Below are 8,314 nucleotides of genomic sequence, written 5' to 3'. Positions count from 1 at the left end.
TTTAGTCCTAAAAGACGACGCAACTCCGACTCTGTTTGGGCCTGTAAATCCACAATCACAACCTGTAAGTATGCTTTATTGGTTGTGAATTATATTTATAATACACATGGCAATGTAACTTCACAGACTGTTGAAGTGCAGAGTTGTTATAAATGTTGGCTAACAAGGCTAAGTTATAGCTATAATGCTAACGTTACACCTGATGTGAAAGCTACTGAGCAAACATTCAAATTGTTTGGCCAGTTTTTATGTAAAATTGAAATGTTGTGATTTTTGTAGTGGTTTATGGTAAGATGTGGAACAATGATGTTGTGGACTTGTGGGTAACTTATACCATCTGCTAGGTTACGGTCTCAGTCTGAAGCGGCTTTGATTTGGATCACACTACCTTCTTTCTTATGACCCGCCCTTCTCTGCTTCTGATTGGCTAGTAGTCCTTACCTGGGAACTGCACATGTGCAACTCCCAACAAAGATTTTGTACAAGTAAGATGCATCACTCTGTAGCTCAAGAGCAGAGCGTAACACACACAGGGGGAAAAGAGGAGCTGCAGCAATGTGCAGTATGAGAAAACTATGGTGTTTCTTTTTATTAATTAAATTATTTAAACCATGTAAACCTGTTCTGGTACAAACCCCTAAATAAGATTTTGAACCTGATAATGAGCATAATACCACCTCTTTAAGAATAACTTCATTTCAGCTGCAACCCCTGTAAAAGTCTGAAATCTAAAAAGATTTTATCAAGTAAAATGTATTAGTACATAAAAGAAACGTTTTAGCTAGCTTACAATAGCTAAATTGTAAGGCAGAAGTTAGAAACTTGCTAACTTTAGCATTCATTCAGAAATTTCATAAAATAAATGAAACTTTGAAGGTTGGGAAAGTTAAGTGTATTAAACAAGCTAGATCGCCAACTACTTAGATTAATCCACAGTGTTACAGTAGCTTGTTGTGATGCACTAGACTTCAATGAGCAGCTGCGGGTTACAAGACGGGCAGGCGAGACAATCAAATAAGATCAAGGTTGGGAAATGATATGGTCCATTTTTGGGGTGTCTGACATTGTATATCAAGATTCTTGAGGCATGAATATGGGGAATATATTGTTACGGTTTTACAGTGTGTGAGCGCAAGGCTGAGGACCCAAACGCAGGACACCAGAGCTTAGCAGTAGTGATGTGTCCCTCCGTATCGAGGCTTCGAAGCGCGTGTCGAGTAATCAGGGGTGATTTTTGTGAAGTGCGTATCGAGGCTTGTGTTGGGGACGTTCGAAGCCTCGCGAGCCGGCCATACCACGTGACTGATTCAGGAAATGGTTCGTGGGTTTGGTGTGTGATTCCAAAGGAGCAGCAAAATATAATGGACCCTCATTAACATTTTCTGGACTTTTTAAATTGTATTTCAGATTTTAATTGAATACAGTTAGATTGTATCTACAGATTATTTTATCAAAAATTGTGATGAAACAGGACATTTTTAGTTCAGTGAGACTTGCGGCAGCCAGAAGATTTTTTTTTGACATAGTGGTTTTTGTAAGAATAAAACTGGGGCGTCTTACCCCATATTACCCTAATAATAATAATAATAATAATAATAATAATAATAATAATAATAATATTCTAAAGCAGGTAAACTCATCTCCAAAAGAAGAAACCGCCTGAAGCCCAGCACTGTGGAAAAATAAAAATGAATAAATGTTGTCTCTATTATCTAAAGTCACAAACCAAACAACACATTCACATCATAACCCTCTCCGTTGTTTCCACGTTCCCTTTGACCCTATCATTGTATCATAAAGACAGACACCATATTAATAAGTTTATCATTTATGTATCGGCATGACAAACATGATACAGGAGTTTATTCAGTTCAAAGCTTCACTCACAAAAGCCACGGTGCCATTATAATCACCCGTTTTACATTTATTGTCCACTAGATGACACAGTAGAGCAAATGAAGCTTCGGCCCATGAGTGAATCAATTGGACGGAAAGCTTCAATGCTTCATGAAGCTTCATCTTGCCATCACTACTTAGCAGGTTCAGTTCAATATTTAATTAACTGAAGGCGTACTCACAACAGTGGCAGATACAACTAGTCCAACGAAAACCAAGTAATCCATTTTGAACCAAAAGTCCACAAGAAGGCAGGGAGCGGGTGCAAACACAGACTACATGTGACAAACCACAATGATGCAACACAGACTGAACAGAACACAGGCATTAGGTAGTGAGGCAAACGAGCAGGGCGGGAACATGAAGGAGAACTGAACAGGAAGCAAAGCTAGACAAGAACACCAGGCACAGAAGATTACAAAATAAAACAGGAAGTAAAGTGCATGGGAACACGCCAGGACAGATCTAGCAAAGTAAAACACAAAATATGGAAAGACTGAAAAATCAGGGCATGGACTAAGACCGGACCAAACAGGAGACAGGGCTACACTAAAACATGGAGACAAAGGACTCGAACAGGTAAAAAAAAAAGAGAGAATAAACTAAGCTAAAAAGGACAGTATTTCCCTCTGAGAGTAGAAGTATGAAGTATAACCGACCTGTCTGACATCTGCAGGGGGATTCAGGCGGCCCGCTGGTGACTAAAAACGGCTCTGTCTGGGTCCAGGCTGGAGTGGTGAGTTTTGGAGAAGGCTGTGCCCTGCCTAATGTCCCAGGAGTCTACACCCGAGTGTCCCAGTATCAGTCCTGGATCGACAGGCAGGTTCCTCTACTGCTGTCCATCGTCCCTGTTCTCGTCTCCTTCTCTGTCCTTTCATAGAAAGTTTAATGATGATTTAATTCACTAGGATAGAGTCAAAATCTGTCTCTCTGTTTCGTGGTCTCATATTTTTTTAGCCTTTTGAGATTCAAAAATATTTCCACCTGTTTCCAGTTCAGCTTCTTTTTGTTAAAGAAGTTTTGCTGGTGTACTGACACTTTATTTAAAAAATGAGGGCTACAACTAACACATTTTTTCATTATTGATTAATCGGCTGATTATTTTAATTAAAACATTAATTTATTCATGTTTCTGTCTCTTTCTCTGTTCTCTCTACAACTTGCTGGAGTTTTATGGCCTTCAAAAGAATATAAAGCTGTATGTTATGTTACATTACTTGAAGTGTCTGATTATTACTGATTATTTTCTCAATTAATTGATTCGTTTATTGAGTCCTTTATAACTCCTACAGCCCAATGTACTCAAAAAGATTTGGACCAACAGTGTAAAGCCCAATGATTCAGTTCATCATCATGTAAATCCACATCAGAGAAGCTGGAACCAGAAAAAAAGTTTGCTTTAACTTTTTTAAAATGACTAAAAACAACTGACCCATTTAAATAAATCTATAAAAATGTAATGCTTTTTTTTCGACCAGTTAATGGCTCTATTTCCTCATTTTGTATATAACAATGAATTAATTATTTAAATTATAAAATGTAATTGCAGAATTTATTTTAAAAGGCTTTTAAATTGAATTTTTCCATCGCACAGTTCATAATGGCCTAAAAGGGTTAAGGTGTTAATGTGTTACTAATTGTGTAAGAATGTATTAGTTAGTGGGTTTTATTTATATTATTCTGGAAACATTAGTAAACAAGTAATCTATAGTCTGAACTTTAACTCAGCGCTCTACAGTCTGTGTGAAGAAAGAAAGTCTAGTGTACACAACAGAGACAACGACTGTATAAACAGAGCAGTTTCCACTCAAGACCATGACATTAGAGTGACCCGTGTTTGTTATGCAGGAGCTATAGGAACTAAGACATATAGAAATGATTGATTTTTATGGCCATGTAACCAGAATATATTTATAACCAAGAATGTATGATTAAACTTTCAGAAAATGCTCTTTGACATCCCTAGAGTTTAAAAGTGTAAAGGTATCCAGAATGAACAAGTTAAATCCTTTTTGAGTACAGTTCTAATTACAGTGCCTAAAAATATATAATAACACACATAAGGGAGTAAAGTATCACAAGAACAATACTAAATAAGGCCATTAGGTGGTGCAAGGGAGAACTAATAAGGGCAGATCGCACCAGTAGAACCCCAAAGGGCTGCCATGGATTTGGAAAATAGGTGTACGCCTTGTAGAGGCCCCGCCTGACGCAGGAGGAGCCACATATATTCAGGAGCTCAGAGTTATTCAGTTCGCCTTGAGGTCTGCTGAGGCTTACTCTGGTTTTGTCTTGTAAAGCCAGCAAACTCTATTGCATCGATCTCTGACTCCAGTGACTCCTTTTGGACTCCAAGTGTTGTTTACTTCTACTTAGAGTTTCTTAAAGTGCTGAGGGCAAGTTTGGGCTTCAACCTGGCCTTTCCACAGAACCAGGTGCAGCAGGAAAGAGAGCCAAGAGATGACGTCATGCTTAGAAACAAAGCTATAAAAGGAGGTCCAAAAGAAGTAGAGTGGAATGAGACTTTTATTTTGCATCGATCTCTGACCCTCTCCGATTAAACTTATGTATTCTAATTAGTGTCTGTTTTTGCTGAAAATAAAAATGTTGGGAAAAGTTCAGACGTTTTCATCTGGCCTAATCAGCTTTTTACACAACACCTATAAAGACACCGTTACAGTAGTTGAGTCGACTGATGATAAACGCATGGACAGGTTTTTCCAGGTCCTGCTGAGACATAAGTCCTTTAATCCTTTATATATTCTTCAGGTGATAGTAGGCTGTGTATTGTAATTGTCTTAAAGTGGCTGCTAAAATTCAGAGTCCATGACTACCCTGAGATTTCTGGCTTGGCAGAAGAGAAGAGAGAGATCAGAAACTGGTGACACTAAAAAACAGTGCTGGAAACAGGTGAAATTATTTAAAGTCATTTGCAGAATTTTCACTTTAGTAGAAACTATTAATTAATTAAATAAAATGTATAGAGCCTGGAGTCAATTGTAGCTTTTTGGTGTTTAATTATAATCAGTTAATGAACCTTTAACTAATCTATTTTTTTTTTAAACTATTAAAAATAAACAATCAATGCTGACTTTAAATCTTACTTCAAACTCAATTAAATTGACCAGTTAAAGATGAATTATAATTTAAATGCAATTGCAGATTTTAATTCACTTAGGCCAGACTGAGTTCTTCTGTGGGCTGTGACTAAAATGCTATCCTGCTGCTCATGTAAATGTGTGATGAAGTAATATCATATCTGATTCCTCTCTCTCTCAGATAAGTTGCAGGTCCAAAGAATGCTATTTAATTACACAAACTACTGTCACTGCACTGTAGAATGGTTCAATCAGAGTGTGATTTTGCTCTGTATTTCGGCTTGCATACAGTATGGATCTTGTGGGAGATCCAGTCACACCAGTCCATGTGCAGCAGGAGTGAAGCAGAGACAGGAGTCAAGTCCAGGCAGGGAGTCTACAAACAGAGGACAGATTTAGGCGAGTTTACAACAACAACAAGAAAGCAGCAATATCTAGAGGCTAGGCGTGAGACTGACTGTACAGTTTAGTCTACAATCTGGCAACAAGTTACAGATAAGACTGGGTATACATGGCAGATTTGATTGTGGTAGATCACAGAGACACAGGCAGGGGAGGAGGAGAGAGAGGCACACTCACAAAGCTGCTCTGGGTTACACATGTAAATCATTATGTAGACTTATTCTTTTATTAATTCATTACTGTCACTACTAATGTCTAGTTGTTGTTTTTTTTCACTCGCAACTTATTTACTTTATTAGCAGAGGATACATGAAAATGTATTAATCTTTACAATTATAAATAGGTAATAGGCTTACATTAATGTTCTAGCTGGTACTCTGGACTGATGAGTCAACATATATTTGGCTGTAACAGAAGGCAGGTTTTTCACCGAAGGGCTTGAGAGCGACACAAGAATAAGTCTGCAGGCAGAAGTGAAGCAAGTTTGGAGAACTGCATTTCTGCAATTGGAGTTGGGGATTTGGTCAGAAGAGAAGTAAATGCAGATCCATCATGTTGTAGGGGAGAGCGTGGTATGTTGTCACACTTACTAGCATTTGCTGGGCACCATTTCACAATGGTATAAATGTCGTACCAAATAAAAGAAGTCTTGGGCGCATATAAAATCTTATCTCATTACAGAGTTGTAGAATGTTAAATATAGAGTTTGCACTTGGCTGGTAAGTTGTCACACTGGATTGTCAAAAACTTTTGGAACCCATGTGAGCAGTGGGGTAGGAATGATGAATTGAGTCCATGAATGGACAGATGACACTCGTGGTTATCCAAAAGGAGGAAACAGGACTTCTCATTTGAGCACTTTCCATGTTCACTGAAATGTTTCAGGAAGTCAACAAAGTGCATGTCTTTGATCCTTCCAGAGGGATTTTACACTCATTTGCTGACAATTGGCCTGTTCATCAGGAAATGATTGCGGACGTTGATATGGGGAAGAATTTAACATAGAGGTATACTATTCCCTGCGGCTGAGACAGCACAGGCCAGTGTGACAACTCATATTTAACACTTTGTCTACGAAGAAAACATTAACATTTTCTCTGTTGAAGCTGCTTACACTGGCAAGGTCAGTTTCTCAGTGACGGTGTTGTGTGCCGATTGAATAAGCCTGTACACCTCTTTGCTGGCCTTTCTGCAAGCTAATTCTCCAATTCTTCTGTGGTGTCGTATAACCAACCTTCGTTGTTGGCATTGCTGTTTGACTTAGTTTTTTCAACAGTGCTTCTCACTTGAGCACTTTGCATATTCATTCAAATATTTAAGGAAGTCAACAAAGTGTGTATCTTTCATCCATCCAGAAGAATTTCCCCCTCATTTACGTGACATTTACATCTGCTCATATGGCAGGCGCTTTTATCCAAAGCGACTCACATTTGAGGAACAACATACAAGCATAAACAAAGCATCAAATACAGCACGAGAACTGCAACTGACAATACATACTAGTAAGAGCCATGGACGTTGTTAGGCCTTTTTTAGGGGGTCAAATTGTGGGTAAATGTTGGCATGTACGTGTGTTCAGGGCAGGACTCTTAATAAACGTGTAAAATTTGGTAGAGATCTGAGCATGTATAGTTGAGTTACAACAACTTCCTGTGTCGTGGCAAAGCGTGGAACTTTGCCGCCACGCCACCCTCACGCTACTTACTGCGGCTTTCTGGGAAAGTTCTGAAGTTGATATGTCCAACCTGCTAGGAGTAGTACATTACAGCGTAAAACATGTCATTTCCTGTTGCCAGCAAGTGGCGCTATTGCTTTGAGTGAATATTGGCATATGGGTGTGTTCAGGGCGCGACTGTAGGGGGTGCTAGCGAGCCATTTTGCCACGCCCATGCGCGAAACACATAAAATACGAAATTTTTCGCCACTCCTGAATTTTATGCAAAGTTTGGTGAGTCGAATATGTTTAGGCCCCCAAAATTGAGGTTACTTTGCAGAAAAAAAACAAAAAACAAATCCCTTCAGTTTCAATAGGGACCTCGCACGGTTCGTGCTCTGGCCCTAATAAAACGGTGTTAATAAACATCACATCTTGTTCTCAATATATGTAAATATATATATATGTGTGTATAGGCAATATATATAAAAATATCCTGGAGGAGGACGCCCCCATGCCCATGTAACATTACAGTATGTCTGTTACTTTTTATTTGTTAATATCTTGTCTTCAGTGGTTGTTGACATAAGTGTAGTTCTAATACAGTAACGAAAGAAGCGAGTTTAAAGATTTTGCAAGTGCAAGTTAGGCATATCCTGGGGGCTAATTTCCCCCTCCGTCTTTCAATCCTAGTGAGGTCCCTGTTAAGATAACTAATAAATACTAGTAAGACCTAATAGCACATATCGCATCAATGGGGTAAACACCTTGGGACAGAAGTAAGAGTTAACAAAAAAGTGCAATCAATACAGAATAATTGTAAGGGGATAGAAGAAGAGGAAGAGCACAGGAAGTGCATTTTAGAAGTTAGGAGTTAGAGGTGTTCCTGTCCATCAAGTGATTGCAGAAGTTGACATGGGGGAAAATAAAATATGGCGGGATACTGTTCCCTGTGGCTGAGACAGCACAGGTCAGTGTGACCCTTCTTGCTTGAATTGACGTTCAGCCATCACCTTGCCAGGATTGTGTACATTGGTCACCCCAGTTTCATTATCAGTCCATATGTCTCCTGGTCCAAACTCATATTTCACAAAACTTTATTTGTGACAATGTCGAAAGAAAAATTAACATTTTCTCTGCTGAGGCTGCTTTCCCCACTAAACCACTCTTTGCTGGCCTTTTCTTTTTCTGCCCACATAGACGGGAATGTCAGTTGGTGTGCCAAAGCAAACCGGTAGGCAACTTGGCGACAGACCAAAATAAA

The sequence above is a fragment of the Micropterus dolomieu genome, linkage group LG02 (assembly GCF_021292245.1).
Source record: "Micropterus dolomieu isolate WLL.071019.BEF.003 ecotype Adirondacks linkage group LG02, ASM2129224v1, whole genome shotgun sequence".
NCBI lineage: Eukaryota > Metazoa > Chordata > Actinopteri > Centrarchiformes > Centrarchidae > Micropterus > Micropterus dolomieu.
This window is presented reverse-complemented; position numbering follows the sequence as displayed.